Consider the following 15,580-nt stretch of genomic DNA (forward strand, 5'->3'; position numbering starts at 1 on the left):
AAAATAACACTCCTGCTAAAAATGAGATTGCAAACTATACTTTCAAAAGACTTTAAAATGAGAATATCTCAGACCCTTAAAAAGACTTTTTAAAAAGACACAATGTCCATAAAAAAAGAAAAGGTTATTAAAAGTAAAACAGGCAGTTATGAGTCAAGAAAAGATGAATGCTAACACAACCAAAAATGTGAAAGAGCCTCTGAAGGAAACCCAAGGTCATTAAGATTTTTTCCCCCAGAATTAAAAGTTACTACACTAACAAAACATTTTTACAGAGCGCTTACAACAATGTGCTTTTGACAATAGAAAGGCAAGCTTAACTTAAAATCTATTCAACTAAAGAGATTTCTATGGTATCAACTCTTCCAAGAGGTTTTTCTCAAAAGGTAGAACACCATGGGGCACACCCACCTTGCTTCAATGGCATTTTTTAAGGGATAAAGAACAGAAAACAAAGAAAGGCATTTTGCAAATTCATTTTGGCAATTTGAAATCCCTAAATAAATAACAATGCAGCCAATGTTTTGGCACAGTTAGTCTTCTTTGAGCCCTCGAGGAAAGAATGCCAAAATGAATGTTCAAAATGGTTATTCACTGCAACTAAATAATACTGGGTGTAGAGCACAGGGTGTTGCCTTTGAAAATTGCTGATTCACATTAGCTTACAATAAGAGAGTTTGATTCATTAGGATATTTGTAGAACACTAATGATACAATATTAAGAAACCAGCACTTTGACAACTAACCCAACGTGTGAGAAAAAAGAACACTCTCAATTTTATCAGCTAAAAAAAACCCCCAAAAGTTAAAATTAAATATTAAAAGTTCTTATTAAAAAATACATTTCCCTGAACTTACTTTTATTACCTACTTGATGGTTTATAGACTTCATTAAGGAAATTAATTTCTAATAATTCCCACATGTTTGATCAGTTTTCCCAGTTGCCTCTGGATAGTGGTATAACCCAAATACTTGAAAGAGAATTCTTAAGAATAATGCTTCAAAACTAAGCAGGTGTCATCAGCAACTCTCTGATCTGAGATTAAATGTCTTTTGGTATAAATAAACAGTTTCAGAGTCTTTCCCTGAGTCATTTTTTAATATTAAAAGTTAGCAGTCTGGGTCTTCCCTGGTGGCCCAGTGGCTAAGACTCTGCGCTCCCAATGCAGGGGGCCCGGGTTCGATCCCTGGTCGGGGATATAGATCCTGCATGCATGCCACAACTAAAGATCCCATGTGCCACAACGAAAATCCTGTGTGCCACAACTAAGACCCAGTGCAGCCAAAATAAATAAATAAATATTTAAAAAAAGAAATACTGGTCTTTAGTAGTCTTCCAACTACATGTTGTCTATCAAAGAAACATTTTAGATATAAGGATACATATCGATTCCAAGTAAAAGGATGAAAAAAGAGATTTCATGCAAATAGTAACCAAAAGAGCACAGGAGTGGCTATATTAGTTTCAGACAAAATAGACTTTGAGTCAAAAACCGTTACAAGAGACGAAGAAAAATATCATATAATGATAAAAGGGTCAATTCAGGGCTTCCCTGGTTGTGCAGTGGTTAAGAATCTGCCTGCCAATGCAGGGAACACAGGTTCGAGCCCTGGTCCGGGAAGATCCCACATGCCGCGGAGCAACTAAGCCCATGAGCCACAACTATTGAGCCTGCACCCTAGAGCCTACGAGCCACAACTACTGAAGCCCGCATACCACAACTACGGAAGCCCACACGCTTACAGCCCATACTCTGCAACAATAGAAGCAACTGCAATGAGAAGCCCGCAACTAGAGAAAACCCACACAAAGCAACAAGGACCCAATGCAGCCATAAATAAATAAATTTTATTTTTTTAAAAAGGGGTCAATTCACCAAGATTTGTAAGTATTTATGCACCAAACCTCAGAGCTCCTAAATTAATGAGGCAGATGTTGAAAGAACTGAAGAGAGAAATACACAGCAACATAAGAGGCTTCAACACCCACTTTCAATAATGAACAGAACAACCATACAGAAGAATAAGGAAATATAGAAATTGAACAGCACTACAGACCAATCAGACATAACATATACACAGAACACTCCACCCAACAACAGCAGAACACATTTTCTCAAGTACACATGCAACATTCTACAGGATAGAACACATGTCTACCACAAAGCAAGTCTTAATAAATTCAAGAAGACTGAAATCATAATACACAGTATCTTTTCCAATCACAATGGAATGAAACTAGAAACAAATAGCACAAGAAAAACTGGAAATTTTACAATATGTGGAAATTAAACACATGTCTTACAAAACCAATGGGTCAAACAAGAAGTCACAAAGGAAATTAGAAAATACCTGGACACAGATGAAAACGCGAAATGCCAAAAAACTTATGGACGCAGCGAAAGAAGTACTAAGAAGGAAGTTTATAGCCGTAAATGCATATATTAAAAAAAAGGCAAGATCTCAAGTAAGCAATCTAACTTGTACCTCAAGGAACTAAAAGAAGAACTAAACCTAAAGCAGGCAGAAGGAAGGAAATAACAAAGATTAGAGCACAGATAAATGAAATAGTCAACAGAAAAAAAAAAATCATGAAACTAAAAGTGTGTTTTTCAGAAGATCAACAGTATTGACAACCTCTTAGCCAGACTGACTAAGGAAAAAAAGAAGACTCAAATAATAAAATCAGAAATGAAAGAGGGAATATTACAACCAATGCCACAGAAATAAGGATTATAAGAGAATAAATACTATGAACAACTGTATACCAACAAATTGGATAGCCAAGAAGACATACATAAATCCCTAGAAAGACACAACCTACCAAGACTGAATCATGAAAAAACAGAAAATCTGAACAAACATATAACTAGCAAGGAGATTCAATCAGTAATCAAAAACCTGCCAACACAGAAAAGCCAAGGACCAGATGGCTTCACTCATCCTCAACAAAATACTAGCACACAGGATTCACAACACATTAAAAGAAGTATGCATACACCATGATCAAGTGGGAATTAACCATGAAATGTAAGGATGATTCAACACATAAAAATCAACCAATATAATACTTCACATTAACAGAATGAAGGACAAAACCACATGATCATCTTGACTGATACAGAAAAAGCAGTTGACAATGCTCAACACCCTTTCATGAAAAAGCACTCAACAAATCAGGAATGGAAGGAAACTAATCAATATAATAAAGGCCATTTATGAGGGCCCACAAGTAACTCACACCACACTCAACAGTGTAAAACTGAAAGCTTTTCCTCTAAGACCAGGAACAAGGCAAGAATGCCCACTCTTGCCACTTCTATTCAACACATTATTGGAAGTCCCAGGCTAGAGCAAAGAGACCCCAGGAATAAACTCTCACATACATGGTCAAATGATTTTCAGCAAAGGTATCAAGACCATTCAATGGGAAAAGGATAGTCTTTTCAACAACTGTTGCTCATAAAACTGGTTATCCACATGCAAAAGAATGAAGTTACACTCTCACCTAGCAACATACACAAAACTCAACTCTAAACGGACCAAAGACTTAAATGTTAAGACCTAAAACTATAAAACTCTTAGAAAACTCAAAGCAAAAGTTGCACAACAGCAAATTTGGCAGTGATTTCCTGGATATGATACCAAAGGCACAAGCAACAAAAGAAACAACAGACAAACTGGATTTCATGAAAATTTTTTAATTCTGTATATCAGAAGACACCATCAACAGAGTAAAAAGGAAACCTGCTGTATAGCACAGGGAACTCTACTCAGTGCTCTGTGGTGACCTAACTGGAAAGGAAATCCAAAAAAGAGGGGATATATGTATACATATAGCTGATTCACTTCACTGTACAGCAGAAACTAACACAACACTGTAAAGCAACTACACTCCAATTTAAAAAAAAAAGAGTAAACAGGCAACCCACAGAATGGGGGAAAATATTTGAAAATCATGTATCTGATATGGGATTAATATCCATAATATATAAAGAACTCAAACTCAAAAACAAAAACAAAACAAAACACCCAATTAACCAATTATCAAATGGGCAAAGAACTTGATGAGCCATTTCTCCAAACATATACAAATGGCCAATAAGCACATGAAAAGATGCTCAACATCACTAATCATTAGAAAAATACAAATCAGAACTACAATGAGGGACTTCCCTGGTGGTCCAGTGGTTAAGACTCTCTGCTCCCAAAGCAGGGGGCCCAGGTTCGATCCCTAGTCAGGGAACTAGATCCCACATGCCACAGCTAAGAGTTCACAAGCCACAACTAAAAGATCCCACGTGCCGCAACTAATACCCAGTGCAGCCAAATAAATAAATAAATATTTTTTAAATAAATTAATAAAATAAAATAGATAACCAACAAGGACCTACTGTAAAAACAATTTTAAAAAACCTACAATGAGACATCACCTCACACTCATCAGGATGGCTGCTATCAAAAACAAAAAAAAGGAAGAGAGAGAAAATAACAAATGTTGGTGAAGATGTGGAGAAACTGGGACCCTTGTGTCGTGTTGGTGGGAATATAAAATGGTGCAACCACTGTGGAAAACAGGAGGGAGTTTCCTTAGAAAACTAAAAATAGAACTACCACATGATCTGGCAATCCCACTTCTGAGTATATATCCAAAAGAACTGAAGGCACCGTCTCAAAGAGATATTTACAAACCCATGTTCACAGCAGCACTACTCACAATAGCCAATAGGCAGAAACATTCCAAGTGTCTTACTAACTGATAAAGGGATAAACAAAATGTGATACAAAAAAGGATTCTGGAGAACAGAGATGTGGAGATCATCTTCCTCCCCACAGTTACATCAGAAATACATCTACACGTGGAACTACTCCTATAGAACACCCACTGATCGCTGACAGAAGACCTCAGACCTCCCAAAAGGCAAGAAACTCCCCACGTACCTGGATAGGACAAAAGAAAAAAGAAAAAACAGAGACAAAAGAATAGGGATGGGACCTGCACCAGTGGGAGGGAGCTGAGAAGGAGGAAAGGTTTCCACACACTAGAAGCCCCTTCACGGGCAGAGACTGCGGGTGGCAGAGGTGGAAGCTTCAGAGCCAGGGAGAAGAGCGCAGCCACAGGGGTGCGGAGGGCAAAGCGGAGAGATTCCCGCACAGAGGATCGGTGCCGGCCAGCACTCACCAGCCCGAGAGGCTTGTCTGCTCACCCGCCGGGACAGGCGTGGGCTGGGAGCTGAGGATCGGACTTAGGTCAGATGCAGGAGAGGACTGGGGTTGGCTGCGTGAACATAGCCTTAAGGGGTTAGTGCACCACTGCTAGCCAGGAGGGAGTCCAGGGGAAGTCTGGAGCTGCGAAGAGACAAGAGACTTTTTCTTGCCTCTTTGTTTCCTGGTGCGAGACGAGAGGGGATTAAGAGCGCTGCTTAAAGGAGCTCCAGAGACGGGCGCGAGCCACGGCTATCAGCGCCGACCCCAGAGACAGGCATGAGACGCTAAGGCTGCTGCTGCAGCCACCAAGAAGCTTGTGTGCGAGCACAGGTCACTATACACACCTCCCCTCCCGGGAGCTTCTGCAGCCCGCCACTGCCAGGGTCCCGTGATCCAGGAACAACTTCCCCGTGAGAACGCACGGCACGCCTCAGGCTGGTGCAACGTCACGCCGGCCTCTGCTGCTGCAGGCTCGCTCCGCATCCGTACCCCTCCCTCCGCCCGGCCTGAGTGAGCCAGAGCCCCCAATCAGCTGCTCCTTTAACCCCGTTCTGTCTGAGTGAAGAACAGACGCCCTCAGGCAACCTACACACAGGGGCGGGTCCAAATCCAAAGCTGAACCCCGGGAGCTGTGCGAACAAAGAGAAAGGGAAATTTTTCCCAGCAGCCTCAGAAGCAGCAGATTAAATCTCCACAATCAGCTTGATGTACCCTGCATCTGTGGAATACATGAATAGACAACGAATCATCCCAAATTGAGGAGGTGGACTTTGGGAGCAAGACAAATAATTTTTTGCCCTTCTCCTCTTTTTGTGAGTGTGTATGTGTAGGCTTCTGTGTGAGATTTTGTCTGTATAGCTTTGCTTTCACCATTTGTCCTAGGGTTCTGACCATCCGGTTTTTCTCTTTTTCTTTTTACTTAAAAAAAATTTTTTTTCTTAATAATTATTTTTATTTGAATAACTTTATTTTATCTTATCCTACTTTATTTTATCCTCCTACCTTCCTTCCTTCCTTTCTTTCTCTCTTTCTCTCTTTCTTTCTTTCTATTTTTTCTCCCTTTTATTCTGAGGCGTGTAGATGAAAGGCTCTTGGTGCTCCAGCCAGGGATCAGTGCTGTGCCTCTGAGGTGGGAGAGCCAACTTCAGGACAGTGGTCCACGAGACCTCCCAGCTCCATGTAAAATCAAACCACGAAAATCTCCCAGAGATCTCCATCTCAACACCAAGACCACACCCAGCTTCAGTCAATGACCAGCAAGCTACAGTGCTGGACACCCTATGCCAAACAACTAACAAGACAGGAACACAGCCCCATCCATTAGCAGAGAGGCTGCCTCTAATCATAATAAGGCTACAGACACCCCAAAACACACCACCAAACGTGGACCTCCCCACCAGAAAGACAAGATCCAGCCTCATCCACCAGAACACAGGCACTAGGCCCCTCCTCCAGGAAACCTACACAACCCACTGAACCAACCTTAGCCACTGGGGGCAGACACCAAAAACAATGGGAACTACAAACCTGCAGCCTGCGAAAAGGAGACCTCAAACGCAGTAAGATAAGCAAAATGAAAAGACAGAAAACCACACAGCAGATGAAGGAGCAAGGTAAAAACCCACCAGACCTAACAAATAAAGAGGAAATAGGCAGTCTACCTGAAAAAGAATTCAGAATAATGATAGTAAAGATAATCCAAAATCTTGGAAATAGAATAGAGAAAATGCAAGAAACATTTAACAAGGACCTAGAAGACCTAAAGAGGAAACAAGCAATGATGAACAACACAATAAATGAAATTAAAAATACTCTAGAAGGCATCAATAGCAGAATAACTGAGGCAGAAGAACGGAAAAGTGACCTGGAAGATAAAATAGTGGAAATAACTACTGCAGAGCAGAATAAAGAAAAAAGAATGAAAAGAACTGAGGACAGTCTCAGAGACCTCTGGGATAACATTAAATGCACCAACATTCGAATTATAGGGGTCCCAGAAGAAGAAGAGAAAAAGAAAGGGACTGAGAAAATATTTGAAGAGATTATAGTTGAAAACTTCCCTACTATGGGAAAGGAAATAGTTAATCAAGTCCAGGAAGCACAGAGAGTCTCATACAGGATAAATCCAAGGAGAAATACGCCAAGACACATATTAATCAAACTATCAAAAATTAAATACAAAGAAAACATATTAAAAGCAGCAAGGGAAAAACAACAAATAACACACAAGGGAATCCCCATAAGGTTAACAGCTGATCTTTCAGCAGAAACTCTGCAAGCCAGAAGGGAGTGGCAGGACGTATTTAAAGTGATGAAGGAGAAAAACCTACAACCAAGATTACTCTACCCAGAAAAGATCTCATTCAGATTTGATGGAGAAATTAAAACCTTTACAAACAAGCAAAAGCTGACAGAGTTCAGCACCACCAAACCAGCTTTACAACAACTGCTAAAGGAACTTCTCTAGGCAAGAAACACGAGAAGGAAAAGACCTACAAAAATAAACCCAAAACAATTAAGTAAATGGGAATAGGAACATACATATTGATAATTACCTTAAATGTAAATGGATTAAATGCTCCCACGAAAAGACACAGACTGACTGAATGGATACAAAAACAAGACCCGTATATATGCTGTCTACAAGAGACCCACTTCAGCCCTAGAGACACATACAGACTGAAAGTAAGGGGATGGAAAAAGATATTCCATGCAAATGGAAATCAGAAGAAAGTTGGAGTAGCAATTCTCATATCAGACAAAATAGACTTTAAAATAAAGCCTATTACAAGAGACAAATAAGGACACTACATAATGATCAAAGGATAGATCCAAGAAGAAGGTGTAACAGTTGTAAATATTTATGCACCCAACATAGGAGCACCTCAATACATAAGGCAAATACTAACAGCCATAAAAGGGGAAATCGACAGTAACACAATCATAGTAGGGGACTTTAACACCCCACTTCCACCAATGGACAGATCATCCAAAATGAAAATAAATATGGAAACATAAGCTTTAAATGATACATTAAACAAGATGGACTTAATTGATATTTATAGGACTTTTCAACCAAAAACAACAGAATACACATTTTTCTCAATTGCTCATGGAACATTCTCCAGGATAGATCATATCTTGGGTCAATAATCTCGCCTTGGTAAATTTCAGAAAATTGAAATCGTATCAAGTATCTTTTCCAACTACAACACTAGGCGACTAGATATCAATTACAGGAAAAGATCTGTAAAAAATACAAACACATGGAGCTAAACAATACACTACTTAATAACAAAGTGACCACTGAAGAAATCAAAGAGGAAATCAAAAAATACCTAGAAACAAATGACAATGGAGACCCGACAACTCAAAGCCTATGGGATGCAGCAAAAGCAGTTCTAAGAGGGAAGTTTATACAATCCTACCTTAAAAACAGGAAACATTCCAAATAAACAACCTAACCTTGCACCTAAAGCAATTAGAGAAAGAAGAACAAACAAACCCCAATTTAGCAGAAGGAAAGAAATCATAAAGATCAGATCAGAAATAAATGAAAAAGAAATGAAGGAAACGATAGCAAAGATCAATAAAACTAAAAGCTGGTTCTTTGAGAAGATAAACAAAATTGATAAAGCATTAGGAAGACTCTTCAAGAAAAAAAGGGAGAAGACTCAAATCAATAGAATTAGAAATGAAAAAGGAGAAACAACAACTGACACTGCAGAAATACAAAAGATCATGAGAGATTACTACAAGCAGCTCTATGCCAATAAAATGGACAACCTGGAAGAAATGGACAAATTCTTAGAAATGCACAACCTGCCGAGACTGAGCCCGGAAGAAATAGAAAATATGAACAGACCAATCACAAGTAATGAAATTGAAACTGTGATTAAAAATCTTCCAACAAACAAAAGCCCAGGACCAGACGGCTTCACAGGCGAATTATATCAAACATTTGGAGAAGAGCTAACACCTATCCTTCTCAAACTCTTCCAAAATATAGCAGAGGGAGGAACACTCCCAAACTCATTCTATGTGGCCACCATCACCCTGATACCAAAACCAGACAAAGATGTCACAAAGAAAGGAAACTATAGGCCAATATCATTGATGAAAATAGATGCAAAAATCCTCAACAAAATACTAGCAAACAGAATCCAACAGCACATTAAAAGGATCATACATGTGGGGTTTATTCCAGGAACGCAAGGATTCTTCAATATACGCAAATCAATCAACGTGATACACCATATTAACAAATTGAAGGAGAAAAACCATATGATCATCTCAATAGATGCAGAAAAAGCTTTTGACAAAATTCAACACCCATTTATGATAAAAACCCTGCAGAAAGTAGGCATAGAGGGAAATTTCCTCAACATAATGAAGGCCATATATGACAAACCCACAGCCAACATCGTCCTCAATGGTGAAAAACTGAAAACATTTCCACTAAAATCAGGAAAAATACAAGGTTACCCACTCTCACCACTCTTATTCAACATAGCTTTGGAAGTTCTAGCCACAGCAATCAGAGAAGAAAAAGAAATAAAAGGAATCCAAGTCAGAAAAGAAGAAGTAAAGCTGTCACTGTTTGCAGATGACATGATACTATTCATAGAGAATCCTAAAGATGCTACTAGAAAACTACTAGAGCTAATCAATGAATTTGGTAAAGTAGCGGGATAAAAAGTTAATGCACAGAAATCTCTGGCATTCTTATACACTCGTGATGAAAAATCTGAAAGTGAAATTAAGAAAACACTCCCATTTACTATTGCAACAAAAAGAATAAAATATCTAGGAATAAACCTACCTAAGGAGACAAAAGAACTGTATGCAGAAATTTATAAGACACTGATGAAAGAAATTAAAGATGATACAAATAGATGGAAAGATATACCATGTTCTTGGATTGGAAGAATCAACATTGTGAAAATGACTCTACTACCCAAAGCAATCTACAGATTCAATGCAATCCCTATCAAAGTACCACAGGCATTTTTTACAGAACTAGAACAACAAATTTCACAATTTGTATGGAAACACAGAAGACCCCGAATAGCCAAAGCAATCTTGAGAAAGAAAAATGGAGCTGCAGGAATCAGGCTCCCTGACTTCAGACTATACTACAAAGCTACAGTAATCAAGACAGTATGGTACTGGCACAAAAATAGAAATATAGATCAATGGAACAGGATAGAAAGTTCAGAGATAAACCCACACACATATGATCACCTTCTCTTTGATAAAGGAGAAAAGACAGCCTCTTCAATAAGTGGTGCTGGGAAAACTGGACAGCTACATGTAAAAGTATGAAATTAGAACACTCCCTAACACCATACACAAAAATAAACTCAAAATGGATTAAAGACCTAAATGTAAGGCCAGACACTATCAAACTCTTAGAGGAAAACATAGGCAGAACACTCTATGACATAAATCACAGAAAGATCCTTTTTGACCCACTTCCTAGAGAAATGGAAATAAAAACAAAAATAAACAAATGGAACCTAATAAAACTTAAAAGCTTTTGCCCGCATACCACAAAAAGAAAAAAAAACAACTACAAATAGGACAACCATACGACCCAGCAATCTCACTACTGGGCATATACCCTGAGAAAACCATAATTCAAAAAGAGTTATGTACCAAAATGTTCATTGCAGCTCTATTTACAATAGCCAGGACATGGAAGCAACCTAAGTGTCCATCAACAGATGAATGGATAAAGAAGATGTGGCATATATATACAATGGAATATTACTCAGCCATAAAAAGAAACGAAATTGAGTTATTTGTAGTGAGGTGGATGGACCAAGAGTCTGTCATACAGAGTGAAGTAAGTCAGAAAAAGAAAGACAAATACCGTATGCTAACACATATATATGGAATGTAAGAAAATAAAATGTCATGAAGAGCCTAAGGGTAGGATGGGAATAAAGACACAGACCTACTAGAGCATGGACTTGAGGATATGGGGAGGGGCAAGGGCAAGCTGTGACGAAGTGAGAGAGTGGCATGGACATATATACACTATCAAACGTAGGGTGCATAGCTAGTGGGAAGCAGCCGCATGGCACAGGGAGATCAGCTAGGTGGTTTGTGACCACCTAGAGGGGTGGGATAGGGAGGGTGGGAGGGAGGGACGGAGGGAGACGCAAGAGGGAAGAGATATGGGAACATATGTATATGTATATCTGACTCACTCTGTTGTAAAGCAGAAACTAACACACCATTTTAAAGCAATTATACTCCAATAAAGATGTTAAAAAAAAAAAAAGTACAAGAGAATATTATTCAGCCTTAAAAGGAAGTTAATCTGTCACATGTTACAACGTGCATGAACCTTGAGGACATTAAGCTAAGTGAAATAAGCCAGTCACAAAAGACCAATAGTGTATGATTCCTCTTAAATGAGGTATCCAGATTAATCAAATTCACAGAAACACAAAGTAGAATGGTTGTTACTAGGGGCTGGGGTGAGAGGGAATGCGGAGTTGGTTGTTTACAGGTGCAGAGCTTCAGTTTAAGAGTTCAGGACATTGATTGCACAACAATGTTAACATATTTAACATTATTGAACTGTACACTTTAAAATGGTTAACGTGGTTAAGATGTTATGTGTATTTTACCACATAAAATTTAAAAAAAAATTTTTTTTTTCAAAAAAATCCCCACATAAACCAAAACAGAAAATTTCTTTATTTCTTTTACAAGAAATACTAAGGGAAGTGCCTAAGGGACATTTCAGAATGATAAAAGGGTCAATCCACCAAGACTACCTAATAATTAAAAATATATATGCACCTAGCATCAGAGCTCCAAAACACCTTAAGTAAAAACTAACAGAACTGGGAACTGCCCTGGTGGTGCAGTGATTAAGAATCCACCTGCCAATTCAGGGGACATGGGTTCGAGCTCTGCTCCGGTAAGATCCCACATGCTGCAGAGCAACTAAATCCGTGCACCACAACTACTGAGCCTGCGTTCTAGAGCCCATAAGCCACAGCTACTGAGCCCATGTGCTGCAACTGCTGAAGCCAGTGTGCCCAGAGCCCATGTTCCGCAAAGGGAGAGGCCACTGCAATGAGAAGCCCAGGCACCGCAGCAAAGAGCAGCCCCCACTCCCACAACTAGGGAAAAAGCACGCACGCAGCAACGAACACCCAACACAGCCAAAAATAAATAAGTAAATAAGGTTATTAAAAAAAAAAAAAACTAACAGAACTGAAGGAAAAAAGAGACAATCCAACAATAATTAGACCTCAATACTCCAGGTTCCAAAAGCAGTGGATGGATGGAGATTCTGTGGATGATTCTTGAACATTAAAAAAAAAACAACAGAGCAAATGTCAATGGCTCTCCTATATACCAGCAATGAACAACTGGAATTTGAAATTAAAAACACAATACCATTGGGGCTTCCCTGGCGGTCCAGTGGTTAAGACTCCACACTTCTGCTGCAGGGGGTGCAGGTTTGATCCCTGGTCAGGAAACTAAGATCCCACATGCCACATGGCATGGCCAAAAAAACCCTCAAAAAACAAAAAAACACCACAATACCATTTACATTAGCACCCCAAAAATTACTTAGGTATAAATCTAACCAAATATATACAAGATCTACATGAGGGAAACTATAAAACTCCAGCAAAAGAAATCAAAAAGGAACTAATTAAATGGATGAATAGTCCTTTTTCATGGTTAGAACGTCAGTTCCTCCCAACCTGTCGTATAGATTCAATACAATTCCAATCAAAATCCAAGAAAATTATTTTGTGGACATTGACAAACTGGTTCTGAAGTTTATATGAAGAGTCAAAATACCCAGCATAGCCAGCACAAAATTGAAGAAGCCAAAGTGGGAGGACTGATACTACTTGACTTAAAGACTTACTATAAAGCTACAGCAATCAAGAGTGTGGTATTGGTGAAAGACTAGACAAACAGATCACTGTAACACAACAGAGTCCAGAAATAGACCCACATAAAGAAAACTGATAATTGACAAAGGAACCAAGGCAACGTAATGGAGCAAAGACAGTCTTTTCAACAAATTATGCTGGAATAACTGGACATCCACGTGCAAAAAGTGAATCTAGACACAGATCTTACCCCTTTCACAAAACTTAACTCAAAATGGATCATAGATGTAAATGCAGAATGCAAAACTATAAAAACTATAAAACACCTAGAAGATAATATAGGAGAAAACCTAGATCACCTTGGCTATGGTGATCACTTTTTAGGTACAACACGAAAGGCACAATCCCTGAAATAACTGATAAGCTGCACTCATCAAAATTAAAAACCTTTGTTCTGTGGAAGATAATGTTAAGAGAATGAGAAGACGAGCCACAGACTGGGAGATATTTCTAACAGACATATCTGATAAGGACTGTTAACCAAAATATACAAAGAACTCTTAAAACTCAACAATATGAAAACAAACAACTTGGTTAGAAAATGGGCAACAGACCACCAAAGAAGATATACAACTGGAATAAGCATATGAAAAGATGCTGAGTATCATTTATCATTAGGGAACTGTAAAGTAAAACAATGAGACACTACTACCTACCTATTAGAATAGCCAAAATCCAAAACACTGACAACAAATGCTGCCGAGGATATGGAACAACAGGAACTCTCATTCACTGCTGAATGATGGTGGGAAAGCAAAATGGTACAGTCACTTTGTAAGACAATTTGGCAGTTTCTTATAAAACTAAACATGTTATTAGCATACAATCTAGTAATCAAACTCCTTGGTACTGACCCAAATGGACTGAAAAGATATGTCTACACAAAAACCTGCACATGGATGTTTAGAGCAGCTTTACTCATAACTGCCAAAACTTGAAAGCAACTAAAATATCCTTTAGTAGGTGAATGGATAAGATAAACTAGACAACGTAATATTATTCAGCACTAAAAAGAAATGAGCTGGGCTTCCCTGGTGGCGCAGTGGTTAAGAGTCCGCCTGCCGATGCAGGGGACACGGGTTCGTGCCCCAGTCCAGGAAGAGCCCACATGCCACGGAGCGGCTGGGCCCGTGAGCCATGGCTGCTGAGCCTGCGCATCCAGAGCCTGTGCTCCGCAACGGGAGAGGCCACAACAGTGAGAGGCCCGCGTACCGCAAAAAAAAAAAAGAGAAAAGAAATGAGCTACCAAGTCATGAAAAGACACGGAGAAACTATATTGTACCATAATGGTGGATACATGCCATTATACGTTCGTCAAAAACCATAGAATGTACAATACCAAAAGTGAGCCCTAATGTAAACTCTGGTTTTGGATGTCAATGTAGATTCATTGTAACAAACACACTCCACTCTGATGTGGGATATTGACAGTGGAGGAGGCTGTGCATGTGTGGGGGCAGGAGGTGGATGGGAAATCTCTGTACCATCTGATCAATTTTTCTTTGAACCTAAAACTGCTCTAAAAAATAGTCTGTTGAGGGAATTCCCCAGGGTGGTCTAGTGGTTAGGATTCCGTGCTTTCACTGCCAAAGGCACGGGTTCAGTCCCTGGTTGGGGAACTAAGATCCCACAAGCTGTGGGGTGCAGCAAAAAAAACAAACAAACAACAACAACATAGTCTATTGAAAAACAACCAAAACAAAAAAACCTCTGGTCCAGCAATGCAAGGATGTAGGAAATCATCACTCCCATCCCCACAAAAAGAGAAAAAGCTGAACAAGTTGAAAATCAACAACTCTTCTTACATCCACCAGGGAACTGAAATGAAGGGCAAACTACAGTCTCCCAAATTAGAGAGACAAACGGATACAGAGAATCACAACTTAATGGAACAGAATCCCAGAGCAGACACCACCATGGGGACCTGTACTAGGGTAGGCAAGCCTAAACTGTAATTGACAAATTGCTAGAGGCTCAGGGTAGACAACCCTGAGATTTAAAAGCTCCTGGGAAACAATCTTAGAGGGGCTCCCACACTTTATGAGTTTTACCTCCAGGAACTGTACCAGGTTCCACAGTTAAGATCAGAGAAAAATCTCCTCTCGCTCTGGCAGGGGGAGGGCAAAAGCAGCCATTTTGAAACAAGCCTAGAGTATTCTGTTCTTAACAAGACCTGCCCTCAAAAGAAACTATTTTACCAGAGCCTGGGGTTTTACCAGAGACTAAGTGATGCAGGGGAAGGGAAATACCCAACTCCAGCCCCCTTCTAGCTTTCCTGTCTCACCTAAGGGGAAAACAATGAGAAACCCTAGTGAAGATCACAGCCCAGGGAAAGTCCTAATAATAGGACTATAGAACACTTACCCTCCACCCACACCTTACCACTACATCAACAGGGCTCCTGATAATGATGGTATATGAATGAAAGAACAGCACA

At 39.4% G+C, this 15,580-nt stretch overlaps 1 protein-coding gene across 10 annotated transcripts in view; it reads right to left on the reverse strand.

Moving 5' to 3' along the window:
- The window catches only part of ALMS1 (ALMS1 centrosome and basal body associated protein), a 230,113-nt gene that overhangs the window by 205,539 nt on the left and 8,994 nt on the right, over window positions 1-15,580 (reverse strand). The gene's annotated exons all lie outside the window — the stretch shown is intronic.

Source organism: Pseudorca crassidens, chromosome 14 (genome assembly GCF_039906515.1).
Source record: "Pseudorca crassidens isolate mPseCra1 chromosome 14, mPseCra1.hap1, whole genome shotgun sequence".
NCBI classification, from domain to species: Eukaryota; Metazoa; Chordata; class Mammalia; order Artiodactyla; family Delphinidae; genus Pseudorca; species Pseudorca crassidens.